Below are 19,503 nucleotides of genomic sequence, written 5' to 3' on the forward strand. Positions count from 1 at the left end.
CTAAATACAACTCTGCACTACACCTGTCCTACGCTGCGACTCAAGCATAAAACGAATTTTTCTCGGTGGCGCAAGAAGTTTAGGTCTTGCAGACGCAAAGTACGGAACTGCTTCAACTGAGCCAAGCTAGCAGAAATCATAGACTATTGGAACAAATATGAAGATATTCTAAGAAACTACAAGATGTTGGTGCGTAGGGCAAAGCGAAAATCCTGAAAGAGCTTTTGTAGTTGATTTGAAAAGACCCACGAGGTGGTGAGACTTAGGAAACCATTATCCAAAAGCCTGGACCGGTCTAATTCGCAAAAGTAGCGGAGAGTAGAGGGACAACTTCCAGGACTCATTGCAAAACTTAGTGTGTGCTTTCTAAGACACGGATAGTCCTAGCTATGAAGGGAATAGTGCGGTAAGCTTTTCCGAACACATCTTTACGGATAATAAAATAGAGTGGGCAATTCACTCATTCGACCCATACAAACCCCTCCCCGGTACGATCGGAAACATTCCTGCCATACTACAGAATGCGCTCTGTCTATCCGTGCCATGACTAAAGTCGATTTTTAGGGGATGCATTAAGTTCAACTATGTGCCACACTCATGGAGAGGGGCTTAGGTAGATTTCAAACCGAAAGCAGGTAGAAACAACCCAACCTACTCCATGCTGAAAACGGTAGAGAAAATTTTGGACGTCCACATCAGAGCCCGAGCGCCTCCTAGAAGCTTGTCCAAGGCGCAGCATGCATACGGGTATACGAAGCAGTCCATACACTAGTATTTAATGTCGAAAGAGCTCTTGTGTGTAGGGAATACGGTCTTGGAGCATTCCTGACCATTTCTGGAGCGTTCGGAATCTTTTATCAATAGTATTCAGTTAATAGATGTTGATCCTGCTATACAACGCTCGATCAGAAGCCGTTTGACCTCTAAAAGGATAAGAACAGAATGGAACGACGCTAGAATAACGAAGTTCATGCCAAAATTCGAGAAAATGTTTTGTAAAAAAAAAAACTATTTTAAACAAAGACGATCAGTTTAGAAAGTCACTTATAAACTTCATTACAATAGTAGTCATGAGATCTAACGAAATGCTCTATCCATTGTAATAAATTAAACCTAAAGAGAACTTATTGCTTCCGCAGGCCATCAACGACTGACGAAAATCTTGCACATGTGGAAGTATCATGCATTCTGGAGGAAAATGTGCCTAAACGTTTCCTTCTTAACATCCTCTATAAAACTACGTCAATATGCCATCGATAGAATTTTCAGCCTTAGCGCATGTACACCTGTTGGTCAATATTAAAACTCCCCCCATTGCCACAAGATTGACCTTACTACTGGCAAAAAGTTCAGTAAATCTCTTCAGTAGTGCTCTAGACTAAAATAATCTCGCAGTCACACAAGAGCTAATTGTTGTTTCGAACCTGCTATGCTCACGCGACGCTGGGATCTAAGTTCCCACAGATACAGTCAAAGAAGGAGAAAAATTTAAAAATATCCTTGTTAGCAGCTCCTCTATAGCCGTATAAGGCAACCGTCGCCTTTCTCACTCTCTTCTCAATGTTTGGCTTCATGAAAGGTGCCTTGTCATCAGTATGAAGGCGCGAGCTGCCGAGCGAGGGAAAAGGAACATCTGGAATCTTAGACCTCCTAGTAAATAAGCTCATTTCAGTTTTACTTGAGTTGACGTCTAAGCAGCTGTGACATACAGCATATCTTGAAGATTAATACCTGGATGCTCTGAAAAGGATGATAAAACCTTCGCCAGACATTAGGTAACTCACACGTTTTTAAAACACTCACTGCTGTCAAAGATCTGATATGCATCATTATTCAGTATTTGTCTCGAAGACCTTTTTATTTTGTACCTACCCAATATACGTTCCCAAATCTTAAACCACCACAATAATTGTATGAGTCTTTCAATATCGTCGCGAGCACTTTATTGGTAATCCTAGCAAGTCCACATTTTTTGTGTATTCCGAAGATCACTAAATACCCTTTTAAGGAACGATTTCTCATATGTATAACGAAATAATTTTTTTATTTCCGAAGTCTGGCAACTCTACAGAACATTTTTAACTGAAAACCTTCCGTGACGCCTTAGTTTGGAGCTTGGATTTCAGTTTGTAATTCACTAATAAAGCGTATTTTTAGAAGTTGTATTTTGAAACAGGTGGCAACCCTAAACAAGATTTCAAAACAAAACTTTCAAGACTGAGTTCCCAAAACCTACCTCTCTTCATTACCACTTAATTTAGTGTTTTTATTTTACCAATTTTTGTTGTTAATTCCCAAACAGCTGGCAACTCTCTTTTTTTTATTGTGTTTTTTTTTAACTTTATGGGTATTACACCACACAATTTAAACTAAAAAAGTCAACAATGCATATTTCGAGCGTGGCGGTTTTTTGTTGCGTAACGCAATTTCGTTGCATATGAAGGATTTTACTGTCATTATTAAAAATTTCTCTCACAAAAGTTAACAGTCCAAATTTCGAGCGTGACGGTTTTTTGTTGCGTAACACAATTTCGTTGCATAAGATCGATTTTAATGCCATCAATAAAAATTTCCCTAAAAAATATTACTTTTCAAACAAAATACCATTTGCTTTATTTGCACAAATGACCTCCTCTATAAATGATAGCAACAAAGCTACAAAAACAACTCAAGGTGTTCACTTTGCACCCAATCCGCACTTCATTACTTTTTTGTCAAACTTTTTTTTAGTATTTGTAGCTCCAGCATTCTGACTCAAATGCGACGTGATCGAGGCTGCCTGGCGTCTCTAAAGAAATGCCACACTTTTTTTGTTATTGTCGTTTTGCCGCCTTCGCCGCCAGTTCATACTTGGGTTTATGTGTATGAGTATCTCCTCCGATTAGCATTCAGCGCGTGCGCACAATTTTTATTGGAATTATTTATTATTTATGGCAAATATGCAGGCCTCGCGTGCTCGCACGTCTGCCAATTGAAGTGTTGCCCATTTGCGGCTCGGCTTAGCGTTGCTCCGTTGATGATTCATGATTTCACACATCCTCATCAACAGCATTGCCTTCATCATCAACGCCATCATAATCATCATTCGTCCCGTCATCGCATTATTGGCGCACGCATTGTCAAATTCGGGGAGAAATTATTTATGCAATGACAAACCGTTGTTGTGGTTGCTGATGAGTGAGCAGACAGGTGAAGTACTGTGGCAGTTTGTAAAACAAAAAGTCCGGCAGCTCATCGATTTCATCGTTAAATTTGACTATAAGTGTTCGCAGAACACATAAATTATTTCGTGCATCATTTTTATGGTTAATTGGAATGACACTCAGTGGGTGATGAGTTGTAAAGCTGGACTTTTTGTATGTGCTTTTTTGATGGAAGTCGAAAATATTAACTTTTTGAGAGATAATTATTTTGGAGTGTATTTCTACAGCTGGAAAAATCTTCAGTTTCAGTTTCCGTATAGAGGAGATTGTCAACAGGTCTACCTAAAGTTTAGGTTAGGTTAGGTTAAAAGACCGATCTTGTTGCAAGCACAAACAGATACTGCTAATGACGACGGTCCGTTCTAACATCTAAAACTCCTTTATATTGATTAAAAAGCCCATACACATTCAAAAGTGCATTTTGAGACGGCAACAAATTTGTTGATGCAGCTGATGTCAATTTTGACTATCTCTCCTGGTTCGCCGAAAGTATGACTGCGGAGATGTTTCAACATCAGTCTTGTGAAAGCTCGACAATAGGGGAGAAAATGCTTGGCTGCTTGTATCTAGCCTTCCTCCATTTGGCTTTGACAATTTGCGGCCAATAAGACTTAAAGACTTAGCGCATGGATTCCTTTAGAGCATGTCCAGTAAGAACTCTTACGAGTACTTGCTAAGGGCAAGTAGTTCAGGGGATCTCCATTTTTTACCCTAGACCTGAAGAATCTCACAGTCATACAGAAGCTGGTCATCTACCAACGCCTGCTGAGCTTCCGCAAGGTCCATAGGACTAATGCAAGAACCCAGCAGGACAACGGAGACTCAACTCGTAACATTCCGATCTAAGGAACAAGAACGGAAGGAGAACGAGTTAAATTAAAGTTGTTCTCTTCAAGCGCTAATTCTATTGTAGTATCATCTCTTGCGAACTCATCAGCTTTGCAGTTTCCATCGATTTCGTTGTATCTACGCACCAAAACAAGTCTGAGAATGAAATAGTTTGATGCTGTTGATAGTGATAAGGGACATTCCTTAAATAAATTCTAGGCTCTCTCAATGATATTGAGGAAAAATAACAATAATTTCCTCGAATTAATATTCGCGATCTCTACCACCAAACCGCAATAGAGCATAGAGAATATTTTATCTTAAGATAACCAAAAGGTTGTAATTTAAAAATGGCGTCCAAGCAAACTATAAAAGTTCCTGCTGCAGCTTCACACTTGGACGCTCCGACTTAGTCTAACTCTCTCAGACATCTTATTGAATCTTGGAACCAAAGGAGAAAGAGGCGAAAGATGTTTGTGGAATTTCTGTCGATGTCAAAAGCCAAAAGTTGCAGTTTAACATAGTTGACTGGAGTTATGAGTTCATTTTTGCCGGCTCTTTTAGAAGGCATGGCCTCTTTATAGTCGGTATCAATCAAGACTGTCGAAAAGATGCGGTTATCCGAAAACTAAAGAAAGCCTGTAAGATTGAATAGTCTTCGCCTTTTATGCTGGCTAATCATCGTCTTCTTGAATCTACAAGTACGACTTTCTGTTAACGGTGGTATTTGGAAGATTTAGAATTATCTTGCCTTGTCTAAGGTCTTTCGAAATTTCCCATGCCTCTCCAATTGTAAGAGGATGACCTAGTTTATAATATTTCATCATTCATATATCCCTGCAATAAGTAAGCCCTCTCCTAAATTAGAAATACTCACCTAGCCCCAGCAAATTGATAAAGATTCTGCGGAGCGGGCAAGCTTATCTTCGTTCCCGGCTATACCTTTGTGACCGGGCACCCAGTTGAGGCGCACATGGTTACGTTCTACTATGCTGTTCAACCGTTTTCTACACTTCTGCAGTTACGATTGGATCTCATAGAGAAATGGGCCAATGGTATGGTACCATTTAACTCTTTCATCCGCTGGGACGAGATTACCTTACCACTGCCACACCCTTCTGCTGTCATTTGCAGAAGTATGTGCTTGGCTACCTAACCGATCACTAGATCAAGCGGTGTGAGCTCAAGCGTGACTTCAAGTGCTGCCGTTGGACAAGTGTGCATTGCACCCGACATGCAGATACATGCAAGTCGTTACAGCTTCGATAGTTGGAGACCTACCGAGGTCTGCGAAGCTTTTGTAGCCCAGGCCACCACCTCATACGTGATTATCAGTCGCACGAGGGTGGGAGAGCATTGCCTCTTGGGGGCAGCCCCTTTTAATACCGGGAAAAATCCTTTATGTTCACAATATATCCGTGTACTCGATGTCATTGACATGTATCGGAATTGTCTTTTTTGATTGGAACGCCGATGCTTTTGCTCTACCTTATGCTTAGCCTTAGGAGAATTTCATCCAAAACTACTTTTTTGCGCCGAGCGCCATCTAGCGATAATAGACTGCTGACACTCTCTCAAATTATAATACTTCGACCCCACTAATTTATTCCATTTTGGTAGTTATTATACTTCCTGACAGGAAAATATTGAACTTTTTCCGGTTTTTGAGTTTCTGTAAACCGTTACACACTTGAAATTCATAAGTGGTAATCAAGAAATATTATATTTTGATTGTTTTTTAAATCGCGATAATTTTTTCTCTCCCACCACATAAGCGCAGCACCTCAATTGTTTATTTCAACGGCGTCAAACAGATTGAAGTTGTTCAAAAGTTATTTTTTGGTGATGCGCTCATTTGCAAGAATTTAAAGTACACTTTCAAGTTGAAGTTCTGCAAGTTTTTTCGCTGCGTGCTTCGAGCAACCAACACCGAAGCGGTGTAGCCAGTAGCAAGAGATAATATACATATAGGCGCAGAAGAAGTAGCGCTGTCAAGAAAAATAGTACAAATACTAACGGAAACGCAGCGCTGTCAGCGGAGGAGCGGAGAGGACGAAACGAACAAACGAAGCGCCAAACTTTTTCGCCAACTTTTGCCTAAGAAATAAACTTGCGCGCTTATTATACAACGGTGAAACGTCACTAGCGAGAAATGCGTGGAAGTGGTAAGTACATCCAGCTAGCGTATATGAAGGTAAAGCAACAACAATTACAAAAAATGTAGTAGCAGCAGTAGCAAATATGATAATACCATCAATAGCAACAACAATTGTACATTTATGTGAAAGCAAAAATAATGCAGAAGATGTGCGGCTAGATAGGTAAAGTGGCTGCTGTTTTAGGTATGCTGAGCGGCGCGGCGCGGCGTAACGCGTTGGGAAGGAGCACGATATTAGAAAAGCAGCACAACGCTGTGCGCGCTCGATACATAACGGATGCAGGCTAGCGGGAAAGATGCTGAAAGTTTTGGACAACAACAAAAAACGCGACAAGAATATCGAAAAGTTTTCGCAAACTAGAAAACGCGCGCGCACAAAGGCTACGCTGAAACTTATAACGAGAAAACTTTGCCACTTGGTAAATGCGCGATAAAGAAACGCACACACCCACACACACACACAAACACAACCATTGCTGCTACAACAGTAACAAGGGCAACAAAGAAAAACGTAAGAAATAAGAGCAAGCAAGACAACGGCAAAGCGCTAACAATGCGCTAAGAAAAATGGGGGCGCGCGCGTACAGCGCTCGCGCTACTGCCGGTAAAGCAGTACGCAGTAGTAAAGCGTTTGGTGTGAGTTGGCAAAATGCATACGACGTTGTTGGTTGCCGCTTCGTTGGCGGCTATGTGGCAGCAAACTTTTCAACCTTCGCGCGCACTGCTAAAGAAAAGTTTACCAAGATTTCCTGGAGATGTGCAAATCAAAACTGGAAGTTGGCAGTGGAGACGCCAAGGCAAAGTAAGCATAATAAAAAAGAAAAAAAGTATGCGCGCAAGTCAACGCAGCAACGCGCACAGCAACTATTTAAGTTAAAGTAACGCGAAGGGAAGCGCGTTGCGCCGCGCCCAAAGTATACGCAACGAAACGCTAATGTGGCGCGCTTTAAGCAGCTAACCAGCCAACCAACCAATCACTCGACCGACCAACTTATGCAAGGCGCCTTTGAGTGTGAGCCTCGTGGGTGGCGAAAATTATTTACGCGCCGATGGTGTCATCTAATTATGAATTCATTTTCTATAAAATGGCGTCACCAAAAACTGTGCACGACAAAGTAAAGTTAACGCAAAATGGCGGTAGTCTACATCACGGTGCATAAAGTAAGTGTGTGCGCGCGCACACAAAGCAAGCAACAGCAAAGTTAAGACGCGCGCATTAGACGCTGTGTGCGCGGACGAGCCTTTAGCGTACGCGTGCTTTGAAAATTAACGCGCCTGCTATAAAAGCGGCTAGCGAATAATGTAACTTAGCTGACGCGGTCTGTAAATTGGTCATAATGCAGGCAGCGCTTTACCGCGTTATAAAAATATATATGCAATGCAGGCAAACTTCTTGTGCGCGCACCTTTACCGCTTTGACACTGCACAACGCGCTTTGTGCAATTCATGGCAGCGCGTTGATAAAAACTTTTCCCACCGCATAATATTTTGCATTTTCTTACGACGCTTTTGTTATTGTTGTTAAAAGTGTTGTAGAAGGTTTTGTTGTTGTGTTGGTAGCCGCGCGCTGCTTTAGAAATTCGTAAGCGCTAGTTAAAAGAAATTTTATGCTTTTTAAAAACTTATTAAAAGCTGATAACCACAACGGTCACCTGCAGGCGCTGTGTGGTAGTAGCGCTGTGTGCGCTCACGCCAGCAACAACCAGTATGCATTGCTGGCGGTACACTTCCGCTTTGCTGGCCGCATATTAGTGGTTAGTGCTGCGTTGTAAGCCATTAAGGCAACCGAAATAATGGCTAAAAATTCTGAATGCTAAAAATGTTAACAAGCAAAAAATTGCATTACTTCTCTACGCAAAGTTGCTTTCTTTAACTTTTAAGCTTTTTCGTTTTTTTCTGCTTCTTCTTCTGCTTCTCATTTAACTTTTCTTTCGCCTTGCTGCTTTCTAAGTTATTTATGCAGCTTGTCTGTAGTGGGCGCTGGCTCTTCCTGCGTTGCATGTAATTTTCCTTATTCTTTGCAGGCATTTTCATGTTGCATCTTGCTGCCGCCGCTGGCGCTGAGGCCATTGCATGAGCTGTTGCAAGTTTTCCGGACGCGTGATTTTTGTTAAACATTTAATTACGAATTTCGTTGCAACACTGCGGGATCATTATGGAATTTACTGGTAAGTTGGAAATTAGATGTTTTTCTCACATACGCGGTTGTATGCGTATTACTTTGGTACGCCTCACTCGGTCCAATTAAGAAAACATTATAAATACTTTACTTGGATTAAAAGAACAAGAGCACTTTGTTATAACAGTAAATAATTATGCAGTACTTACACTTTCACATGATAAGAATAATCTCGATGACAATCGAGATAATTTTTTGAGATCGCGCCAGCTAAGTTGTGGGAAAACTCCGGCTCATAAAACGCGCTTGCCTTTAATACAAAATATTGCCAAATGGTTTAAAACAAAGTTGAGGATAGATCTGTCCAGATCAGAAACTTTCAATGAGATTTTCAAAACCCTGGTTACTTTCTCAGCTATGCGACTTTAAAACCTATTAGATTTTGGAAGATTTCAATGGCACTCTAGTAATTTAGAAGGTTCTCTTGGCAAACACACACAAAGCCGTTGATTTCCTAATTACTAGCAGGCTTAACTATTCCGCAACAATATGGTCGCCTGGAAGCAGAGATACGCAGACGAGGAAGCTACAACACCTCTTGATGTCTCCTATCGAACTCCTGCACAGTGAGGTCCGTATCCTCCCAGTTAAGGAGCACAACGAACTCCTCTCTAAGCAGTTCTTGCGGTCATCTAGTTGTAGCGTAATCGCCTCCTAGGAGCATCTAGAGGTGCGTCCTCAACTACGTCGATGACATAAAACAATACTCCGACCAGACTTCGGACGGAATTAACTTCAGACATGCAGAAACCGCCATTCACAGTGGAGCCATTAACACTTTCACCGTCAAACCACCACCTACTGCAGAAGACGAGCTCGAGTTGTCGCGACAATCGAGTGTGAGCCTTAAGCAGCTTCGCTCTGGATACTGTAGTAGGTAAAACTTATACTACTTATCCAGAATCGAACCCAACTTACCAAACATATGTACACCATGCAACAAGTTCCTGCATGACACTAATGACCTCTTTGCATGCCCTGCTAAGCTTACACATTTGACACCCCTCTCCCTATGGTCCAACCCCGTCAAAACAGCACGTTTCCTGGACCTACCGTTGGATGACCTCGTTGACAACTTATCGAATCTTTACCATCCTAACGGGACTAGGTTACTGTTACAACAACAACAACTAGCAGAACTACTAGCTTAGGTTAGGTTAGCTGGCTGTCGCCTCAAGATGGCGGGAGATCACAATTAGACTACTAAATACTGTCATTTGTGAACCCAGAAAAAAGCTCATGTAGTTTAATATCCGCTATCGACAAAGCGTCTTGAACCCATCACAAATCTACTAGTTTAGGTAGTGAAGTGCTTTATGTCTATTTCCACTGCTTTACCCGGATATCCAAAAGTATGAAATCCAAGATTGACATAATTCCATGTCAGCTTCTTCCAAGCAGTTCATCGAGTTGGCTTTTGATATAATTTTCAATTTTACTTCATGAGTTTCAATCGAACAGTGACCAGTTTCAAATTAATACAATTATTGGTGAACTTTGCTGAGGACCAAGAGCTCACTCGACCACTTATGATTAACTGCACAGTTGCTAGGAGTCAACCAACGCTTGCAGAGCTGGCCTGGTCTGATAGCCGCCACTCTGTAGGAGGCTGCGCTCTGGAGTAATAGACTTACTGCTGCTTTTATGGCAACTACTTTCGGTTGGAAGACGCTGTAGTGGAAGACTTTAGCCCCCAAATCGGTCTAATTTTGAGTTGAACAAGTAAGGAAGGGCTAAGTTCGGGTGTCACCGAACATTTTATACTCTCGCATGGTAAAGTGATAATCGAGATTTCATAATACGTCATTTACATATTTTTCAAATACCGTATTTTTGTAAAGTTTTATTCCGCTATCATCATTGGTTCCTAATGTTTATACTCGTATTATACAGAGAAGGCATCAGATGGAATTCAAAATAGCTTTATATTGGAAGAAGGCGTGGTTGCGAACCGATTTCACCCATATTTCGTACATGTCATCAAGGTGTTAAGAAAATATTATATACCGAATTTCATTGAAATCGGTCTAGTAGCTCCTGAGATATGGTTCTTGGTCCATAAGTGGGCGGCGCCACGCCCATTTTCAATTTTTAAAAAAAGCCTGGGTGCAGCTTCCTTCTGCCACTTACTTCTTCCGTAAAATTTAGTGTTTCTGACGTTTTTTGTTAGTCGGTTATCGCACTTTTAGTGATTTTGAACATAACCTTTGTATGGGAGGTGGGCGTGGTTATTATCCGATTTCTTCCATTTTTGAACTGTATATGGAAATGCCTGAAGAAAACGACTCTGTAGACTTTGGTTGACATAGCTATAGTAGTTTCCGAGATATGTATAAAAAACTTAGTAGGGGGCGGGGCCACGCCCACTTTTCCAAAACAATTGCGTCCAAATATGCCACTCCTTTAATATCTTTATTTATGGCTTAGTTATGACACTTTATAGGTTTTCGGTTTTCACCATTTTGTGGGCGTGGCAGTGGGCCGATTTGCCCATCTTCGAACTTAGCCTTCTTATGGTGTCAAGAAATACGTGTACCAAGTTTCATCATTTCATATCTCAATTTTTACTCAAGTTACAGCTTGCACGGACAGACGGACAGACGGACGGACAGACATCCGGATTTCGACTCTACTCGTCGCCCTGATCACTTTGGTATATATAATCCTATATCTGACTCTTTTAGTTTTAGGACTTACAAACAACCGTTATGTGAACAAAACTATAATACTCTCGTTAGCAACATTGTTGCGAGAGTATAAAAATATTCTTATCATTGCAGCGGTTAGACTTTAAAAAGTTCTCGCGCACAAAAAGTTGTCAAAATTTGTAAAACTTGATTTACCTCCAACCTCTGAAGTTCCTTCGACATTCTAGACAGTAACCCTCTATATTAACCATTTTATGGCGTCAGTTCGCGATCTCAAAAAGTTACGTTTTGATAAACGTGTAATTCTAGCCCTATCCCATTATCTTCTTTGACAATGATAGTCGAGTTGAGACAACAGCTTTCTGACATAACACTTTACTGTCTGATTATCGGCTTCTTATTTAGATAGAGTGCATTAATATCACCAAAACATGTAGCTTTCACTCTCGTGATTGTGGTGCAGACTCTATGATGTATGTTAATTCAAGACTCCATAATTAGTGCGGAAGTCTTAATATTCTCAAGCCTTGTGTTGGATCCGTCGAAAGCAGTAACTACAATATTCATACAACAACCCTGGCCCCAATACATTTGTGGCAACTTTTTTTCCAAACTTCGAAACAGTTGTTAAAACCAGTTTCCGGAATAGCTAGAGCGGTTGTTTGAAATTACTGAATAGCCATAAGTCGCACGTAGCTAAATCAGGCGAATACGATGGTTGCGGCACGATATTGGTTGAGAATTTGGTGAAAAGCTCACAAAGAATCAATGCAGTATACGACGGTGCATTATTGTGGTGCAAAACCAAGAGTTCTGGGTCCATAATTCCGGCTTCTTTCTACGAATAGCTTCACGAAAATAACGGATAACACTCACGTAGTATTCTTGGTTGACAGTTTAGCCGATCAAAAAGAAATTCTGAGTGCACCAAACCTCGATAATCAAAGACAATATAACATTGATTTTTTGACCTGCTTTGACGTGTTTTCGGCTTCGGCTCACCTTTACCACAATATTCGGCCGATTGAGTCAAGTCATCGCCATTAATAATACATTGCATGACATTTGGTAGTCGGAATGCGACGCCATTCTATGAAAAAATGTATGATTTTTGAACGTTAATAAATATTTTTGTATGAAAGATACGTGAAAACGTAATTTCTTGTCAGTCCGAAAATTTGATCAGATGTCAAATGGGCAGGTCTAAAAGGAAAGTATTTTGAATGCGTCAATAAAAATTTATATGAAAATATGAAAATACGTGTAAATGTCCAAAATATCTTCATATTAGCCAAAAATTAAAAACCAGTGAAGGCACTGAAGGTCAAAAAGCTGATGCGTATAGCAAGTGTATTGAAAATTGGATTAAGCATGACGAGGCAGCTTGAATGGGCTCAGGTGCCTATTACCAATGCGTTAATAAATATTTATATGAAAATACGTGAAAACGTAATTTCTTGTCAGTCCGGGTAAAATTTGATCAGATGTCAAATGGGCGGAAAAACCTATTTTGAATGCGTCAATAAAAATTTATATGAAAATTCGTGTAAATGTAGTTTCTTGTCAGTCCGGGTCAAATTTGATCAGATGTCAAATTGGCGGAAGAACCTATTTTGAATGCGTTAATAAATATTTATATGAAAATACGTGAAAACGTAATTTCTTGCCAGTCCGGGTCAAATTTGATCAGATGTCAAATGGGCGGAAAAACATATTTTGAATGCGTTAATAAATATTTGTATGAAAATACGTGAAAACGTAATTTCTTGTCAGTCCGGGTCAAATTTGATCAGATGGCAGAATTTAAGAAAATTTTTCATAATATAAAATTTAATTAGTTTTTTATAAGTTTCACTCCTACAAATAATTTATTTTCCTTTAATTGGTATTTGTGCGTAAATTCCGCCAAAGCCACAAATCTCGCCGCCACATGCCGCCTGTCCCATCTAACGGATGCACAACAAATATGGTCGCTGTAATGCGTTCGGCATACGCAATTAATGCCACAAGCTTTTAGTTATTTTAAACAATTAAATATTTACATAAATTATTATACAGATATGTATGTGTGTCATAAATAATTGCAAGCGCGGTGGTGCGCCAGCAACATTTACTATTTGTATTGTAAATACCATGGACAATTTGTTGTTGGACGCGCGGCACGTGCTTGGCGATTCAATGAGAATGTTATTACAGATTATATTATAAAAAACAATAACAATATAAATTAAATAGTGGTGTATAAACACAACTAACAAATACCATATGTACGCGCATGCAGTTGCAAAGTGAGCGTTTCATCGGCTTTTTGCAAGGAACTAATTTTCAAGGTCATTAGAGATTGACGCCATAATATTGCGCTTACAACCATAAATAATAACAATAAGCGCCGCGCCAACTATGCGCTGCACACTGAAGTGCCGCGTATGTCCTTATAAATGCAAACTATAACTATATGCGCGTGAGCGCGCGCCTGAATGTCAAGCGGCGCCCCAAACGTGAGCCATACGCACACTGGCGTTGACCAACATCCGCGTATCTCATAAATTGCCGTAAACAATTGAGTGCGCATACAAGTGCGCTGTGGCGCGTGAAACAAAAACCCGCGCAACAATAGGCGCTAGCAAGAGCAGCGCGTTGCTTGTTGGCGGCAGTAGTGGCGCGGCATGCGTAAGCATTTATATTATGCCTTACAAACGCGTACGCGTACGCGGCGCTATTTGTACATCAGTTTCGCTTCATGTTCAACTATTTGCATTACGAAAATGTAACAATAATAGCTACGACTACAGCAATAACAATAACAATCGATTGCTCGACGCCGTTACACAAAATGGCAGCACTTCCGCTTTTATTTTGTACGCGCGCTGTTACGCGCTTGCCTTTCGCAACCACCTACTCCCGCCATTACGGTCGCGCGTCCTGCGGAAATTATCAATAAATACTTGCCGCGTCTATATTGCATGTGCGCGCCCCCGCTCGCGCCCAAAAATTTCGCCAATCGCTCGCCTCATTGGCATAATAACCAACAAGTGAATGCTCGCATAAATTTGAAAATGAGACAAATTGTGGAGTTGCACAGTGGCCACGCAATGTTACGCATCATCGGTTGTGCGCGCGGCTCGGTTAGACGCATGCACACAATGGCGTAAATAGTTGCGCTGGCTGCGCGGCGCGGTGCAGCTCGGCGTACGGGTCGGTCAGCCATGAGCCGTAAGCGGAAATGTCATTATCATAAATTATCATTTTGTAGGAATTGCATCCGGTACTCGATGCGGCCGTCGTTCACATCGTCATCGTCAATGCAATGCGTCGCATTTGTAATGATTGCTATTGCACGGAGCAAAAAATAACAGTAAAATGGGCAATAAAAACATTGATATTGCGTCCCGAAACTCTCGTTATATCAAATCATTCGTTGGGTTGTGCAAAAATCACGCCATTTATGTATATCAATCGTACAATTTTTTGTTTCTTCCTCTTTTTTGTGTTGTGCGTAATTTATAGCCCTGCATTCCTATGGCATATTTTCCGAATTATTTGTTGCAATTACCCAACTTCCGTTGGCATTCTTTGACCGGCTGATTGGTTAGGGGTTGGGGTTAGTTTGAGATATAGATGTTGTGCAAGAGATTTTTGCTGTAGTAAATTCTTGTCTTTTCTTGCAAATACTATGCTTTTTATTCGTTTTTTTTTTTTTTTTGAAGAACATGGCTTAGAATTGTTATGTATGGACCAAGCCTCTTTAAATTTGGATAATTAGAGGCAAGGCAAATGTTTCTAACAAGTAAAGAAAAAATTCAGTTAACACGTTCCGTAGAGTCTATTAGATTCCCTTTCATGGGAATTTGGATCTGCGGCTTCTTGACAACTAGCAAAATTTGTATTCTACTTGATGGATTTGCTATTGCTACAACTCGTTTAACATCTTCCCATATTTTTTCTATTGTATTTAGGTTCAGTGACTGCGCTGCCGAGGACGTTAAGTCGTTCGTTTCTGATGCAAACCCTTCCTTAGCTAGTGTGCTCTCTTAATTTTTTGACCGTATCCTGCTCAAACGTCTTCTATATAAGCATTTCCTAAAAAGAATGATAACAGAACATTTTCAATGTGTTTGTCAAAGATCAAAAGTATAGGAACGACATCATGGTACGAAAAGCAAACCCATACCATAATGCTCAGACCTAGTTTTGGAAGTGTATCTGCAATAACGTTATGTGCTTGGTAGTGGAAGAACATACTTTTTGGATCTTATTTCCTAAAAAAAAAAAACAATTTTGCCTTAATCGCTACAGAGCACGTTCCTCCATTATGTAGATGACCAATTAAAATGTTCTGTTGCGTACCTTATTCTTGAAGCCACATTTTCCTTCATCAAAAATAATACTTTCCGGATACCATTAATCATCAAATTGTTTTCAGATAGTCTTCTACGATTTTTAAGAGCATTAACCGCAAGCTTATATTTACATTTAAATTTTTTCAGAATGCTTAGAACTTGCTTTTTACTTATCGTATAATCTGTCTGTCCTCTGATATGCATTTTTTTACATTTTCCCCCATGATTTTTAGCTTTATCATTGTATTTTATAGCATTGCATATCATTGTGAAGCTGTATGCCCTTATAGCTTCGATTCCCAGTAAGTTCAGCTTTGTCTCCTTAACTTCACTATTTTTGATAGAACACTGTCTTCTTCCACTCATTAAAAAGTAAAAAGCACTGGGGCTAAAAAAAATTTTCATCAAAAAGTTAATAAACTTCTTACAAACACATATCGCAATAACCCAATCATTATTTCATTTATCGACTCATAACGACAAGCGCTACTAATTTATTGAACAGCTTGTTGCTTTAGAAAATACGATAATCGGCACAAAAAAGATTGCGGGAACAAAACTAACTGGATTTTTTCGTTTCGTTGTATGTCGGTACTTCTCTTCTCTATACGACATTATGAGACAAATCTTGCCTGAAGCAGTTTGTAAAACTAAACTCCAAATTATTTCTCAATTATAAGGTCGATCATGTTAAAACGTTATTTCGAAAAACATTGACTATATACGCCTAAAAGTATGTAGAAACTCTGAAAAATATTAAGGTATAGAATTAGGGGCCAACAATGGAGATAATTATCCGATAGATTCATGAGTTCGGCCCGAAAGTAAACAAATACTTTTATTCACAAAGCCATAAAGATATGAAGATCTTCTAAATTCACAAAGTCATATCTTCCTTACTGACGATAATCCCAACACTTATATCAAGTCATATTTCTGACCATCCACACTATTCTTATGTTGTTCACACCTTTCGGTCTTCGGTACAATTCACCTAAAAACGTGACAAATTTCACAATTCAGCTTTCAAGGCACGTGATTACAGTTTGATAACATAATATAATTAGTGGCGATCTTGAAAGTTGCTAGAGACTCATGAGTTGCTCTTTTCTTCTCCTTGTTTGTGGATCCTGCTTGTGCGGCTGGAGTTTTTCTTAGCACTATGTTTTCTCCAGTTATTCTGGCGCGGTGGTTAGTGTAAGGGATTTAAGTATTCTACTACTCATATGGAAGAGGAATCCGTATTCCTCATCTTCACCAACTTTGTTTTATTGTGTTTTCTCTTGTTGTCTTTTCAATTGTGGGTTTTGTTGTTGTTGTGATGTATTCTTTTTGCTCTATAGGTCTCCGCTTCAAGCCGCTATCTATGTTGTAAGAGTTGCCCTATATGAACTCCATGGTTATCTATACAAGCAGGGAAGCCACGCGAGGGTTAACACAAGTCCTTATGGGAGCTTATGTTCAGAGCCAGATTCGGGCACGAATCATGAGTTCATCTCAACTAAACCTGTACGGCCAGTAATATGCCGACCTGCAGTGAACCTACTTGAAGACCTGCCAGGCTTTTAACGAGACAGAGATGAGAACAGAATTATATACCAGCCATTTCGGAGAGAAATCTCTCATATCTATTGAAGTGACTGAATGCTGCTCTCGCCAACTCTTTGTCAAAACTACAATATAATAATATGTTTCGGGTTTCGAGTAACCGCCATAATCAGAACCTTACTCGCCTCGATTCTGATGGGTACTTGTATAGGGTTTTCGTCGGCGTCTGTGCATGTTAAGTGCTGGTCGCTATGTGATCCCTCGTGAGTACATATGTTCTTTCTCAGTGCAACTACGGTGGGTTTGTGATTGCTTATTTAAAGGCGGCATCTGTTCGCCTTTTCGCCTGAGGTTCTTTGGGCGCACGAGATATTTTAAGCCAAGCCTTTCTCTCCTGCATATTACTATTCGCAGCTAACCAACTTAGCATAGGCCGTCCACTATCCGCCAACTGCGATCCCGGTGGTGGACTGAGCTCAGCCTTACCCTTTCTTTTTTTTAATTTCAACTTCTAATATTAATCCACAATAATATTTTCCATTTTTTTGTGGACTTAAAATCGGTTTGAAGTGTATGGTTCCGCATATGGTACCAACAAAGAGAATTGTATGCTATAAAAGTATAAAAATTTCTGAGTTAAATTGCGTTTATTATAAAACTGTTATTCATCATAACAATAGACTAAAGAGTTAACGGTATGTGGATAATTTTTAAATTGCATATGGATTTTCGAAGTAAAAAAATGCAATATTCCAACTCTCACTCGTCTATTTAATGCCAACTAATTGCTAAGTCTTGCTTAAAATACAATTAGAATATGCAAACAAAAAGCACAAACGAGCTTTAAGCACATACTTATATCATACTTATATTGCCGACTGCAACGCGGGTATGAGCGGCCATTTGCGGTCATTTAAGGCTAAACGATTTCAAATAGCCACTTCCTTTGAAGTGACACATGAGTATTAAAATGGTCAATATTTTCAACAAAGCAGTAGCACACGTGATCTACTTAAGTACAACAAAAATAGCAATAACAACCAAAAAAAAGAAGAAAAAATTAAAAAATGTGTTTGAAGTCTAAATTTACCATAAGTTGTCTTTGAGGATTGAAATACTTATTAGAAGTTGCATTAATACTAGTAGGGGCGGCATTTGGAGGGGGGAGGCTGCTGAAATGTGGCAAATAAACTTCATAAATTGCCGCCTCAGCAAATTCATAATCAAAGTGAAAAACAAGCAGCCGCACAAATGCGCAAAACCAAGCGGATAACCGTCAAGAGTGGGTGGGGGGTCCATGTTATGTCAACATTATGTCACAATTTTCATATACAATACAAAAAAACAGCTCGTGGCTAGCCAGTAACCAACGCGGCAAATAGAAGCCCTGCAAAAGCTTGAGTACAAACACACACACGCATGCAGGCGTAGTAGGCAGGTGTCAGGGGAGACTACGATATACTGCCACTGTGGACAGAGCTTAAAAAACTGTCGCTGTATAGGCAACAACAACAACAATAATGAAAACACAATTACGCGACACATTTCAGCCTCCACTTTGGGATGTGACACGTTGTGATTGCCATGTTGTTGGTGGTGTTGTTGCTGGTGGTGAGGAAGAGCGCTTTGAAGTTATCGAACAGGTCTCCAAGGAAATAAAAGCATTCATAATAATAATCGTAATAAAATAAAGCAAAATCAATCTACATTGCTGACGCGCCTGTTGCTGTCGCTGCCACTGCCTACAGCAGCTGTTGTTGTTGTTGTCGTTCGCATTGTTGTCCACCTGCTACTCATTTTAAAGGTCGACTATGTTTTGGGTAAATGCGAATGAGGTTGCACGCTTGAACTGCCGCTGTCGCCGCTGGTATTAATAGCGAAGCTGCAAGGCGCGGTGTGTCGCAGGGGTAGGGGGTCAGTAGATTGGCAGGACGCGTTCGGAAATTAAATTGCAAAATGCGTAGACTTTTACCGAATACAAAGAAATCCAATCAAACAAATTCGAAAAGGCTTCCGTTAGCCGCGTCATTAATATTGCGCCGGGCTGAAACTGCGTGACGGTGGAGAGAGAAGAGAGAGAGAGAGAGAGATGGTAAGGTGTTGCTGAAAATAGCCTACAGAACTTAAAGTGAGTGTATTTGAAAGCCACGTGTCAATGAAGTTAGAACATAATTGGACCTGACTGCAGTCTTGGTGAAGAGAGTCAATTAAATATAAGGAATTCTTACTAAACTCTTCGTATCAAAATTCTCTGAAAAGAAGCTCCGAAATATAGAGGTTAGGTTAGGTTAGATGGCTGATGAAAGATCGCACTTGGTCTGCTATATGTTGTCTTTTGTGAAGCCATAGAAAAGAAGTACTCCTGTGTTCGGACTTATAAAGGGCAATGGCCTGTTAAAAGTCCCAGCTATCTAGTGGTAGAACACAAGCGGATACGGGAGCACCGACCCAGTCCCATTCTAACGATTGCGGTTCAGGGTGCCTAGCTTTGCTTGTCCGGCAGCCATCAGCCATACTAGACTTATCTCAAAGACACTCTATGCTATTGATCGCAAAGTTAGGATCTCCTCGTCTACACTGAACGCACTGTAAATGAGTT

This window comes from Bactrocera tryoni, chromosome 2 (genome assembly GCF_016617805.1).
Source record: "Bactrocera tryoni isolate S06 chromosome 2, CSIRO_BtryS06_freeze2, whole genome shotgun sequence".
In the NCBI taxonomy this organism is placed as follows: domain Eukaryota; kingdom Metazoa; phylum Arthropoda; class Insecta; order Diptera; family Tephritidae; genus Bactrocera; species Bactrocera tryoni.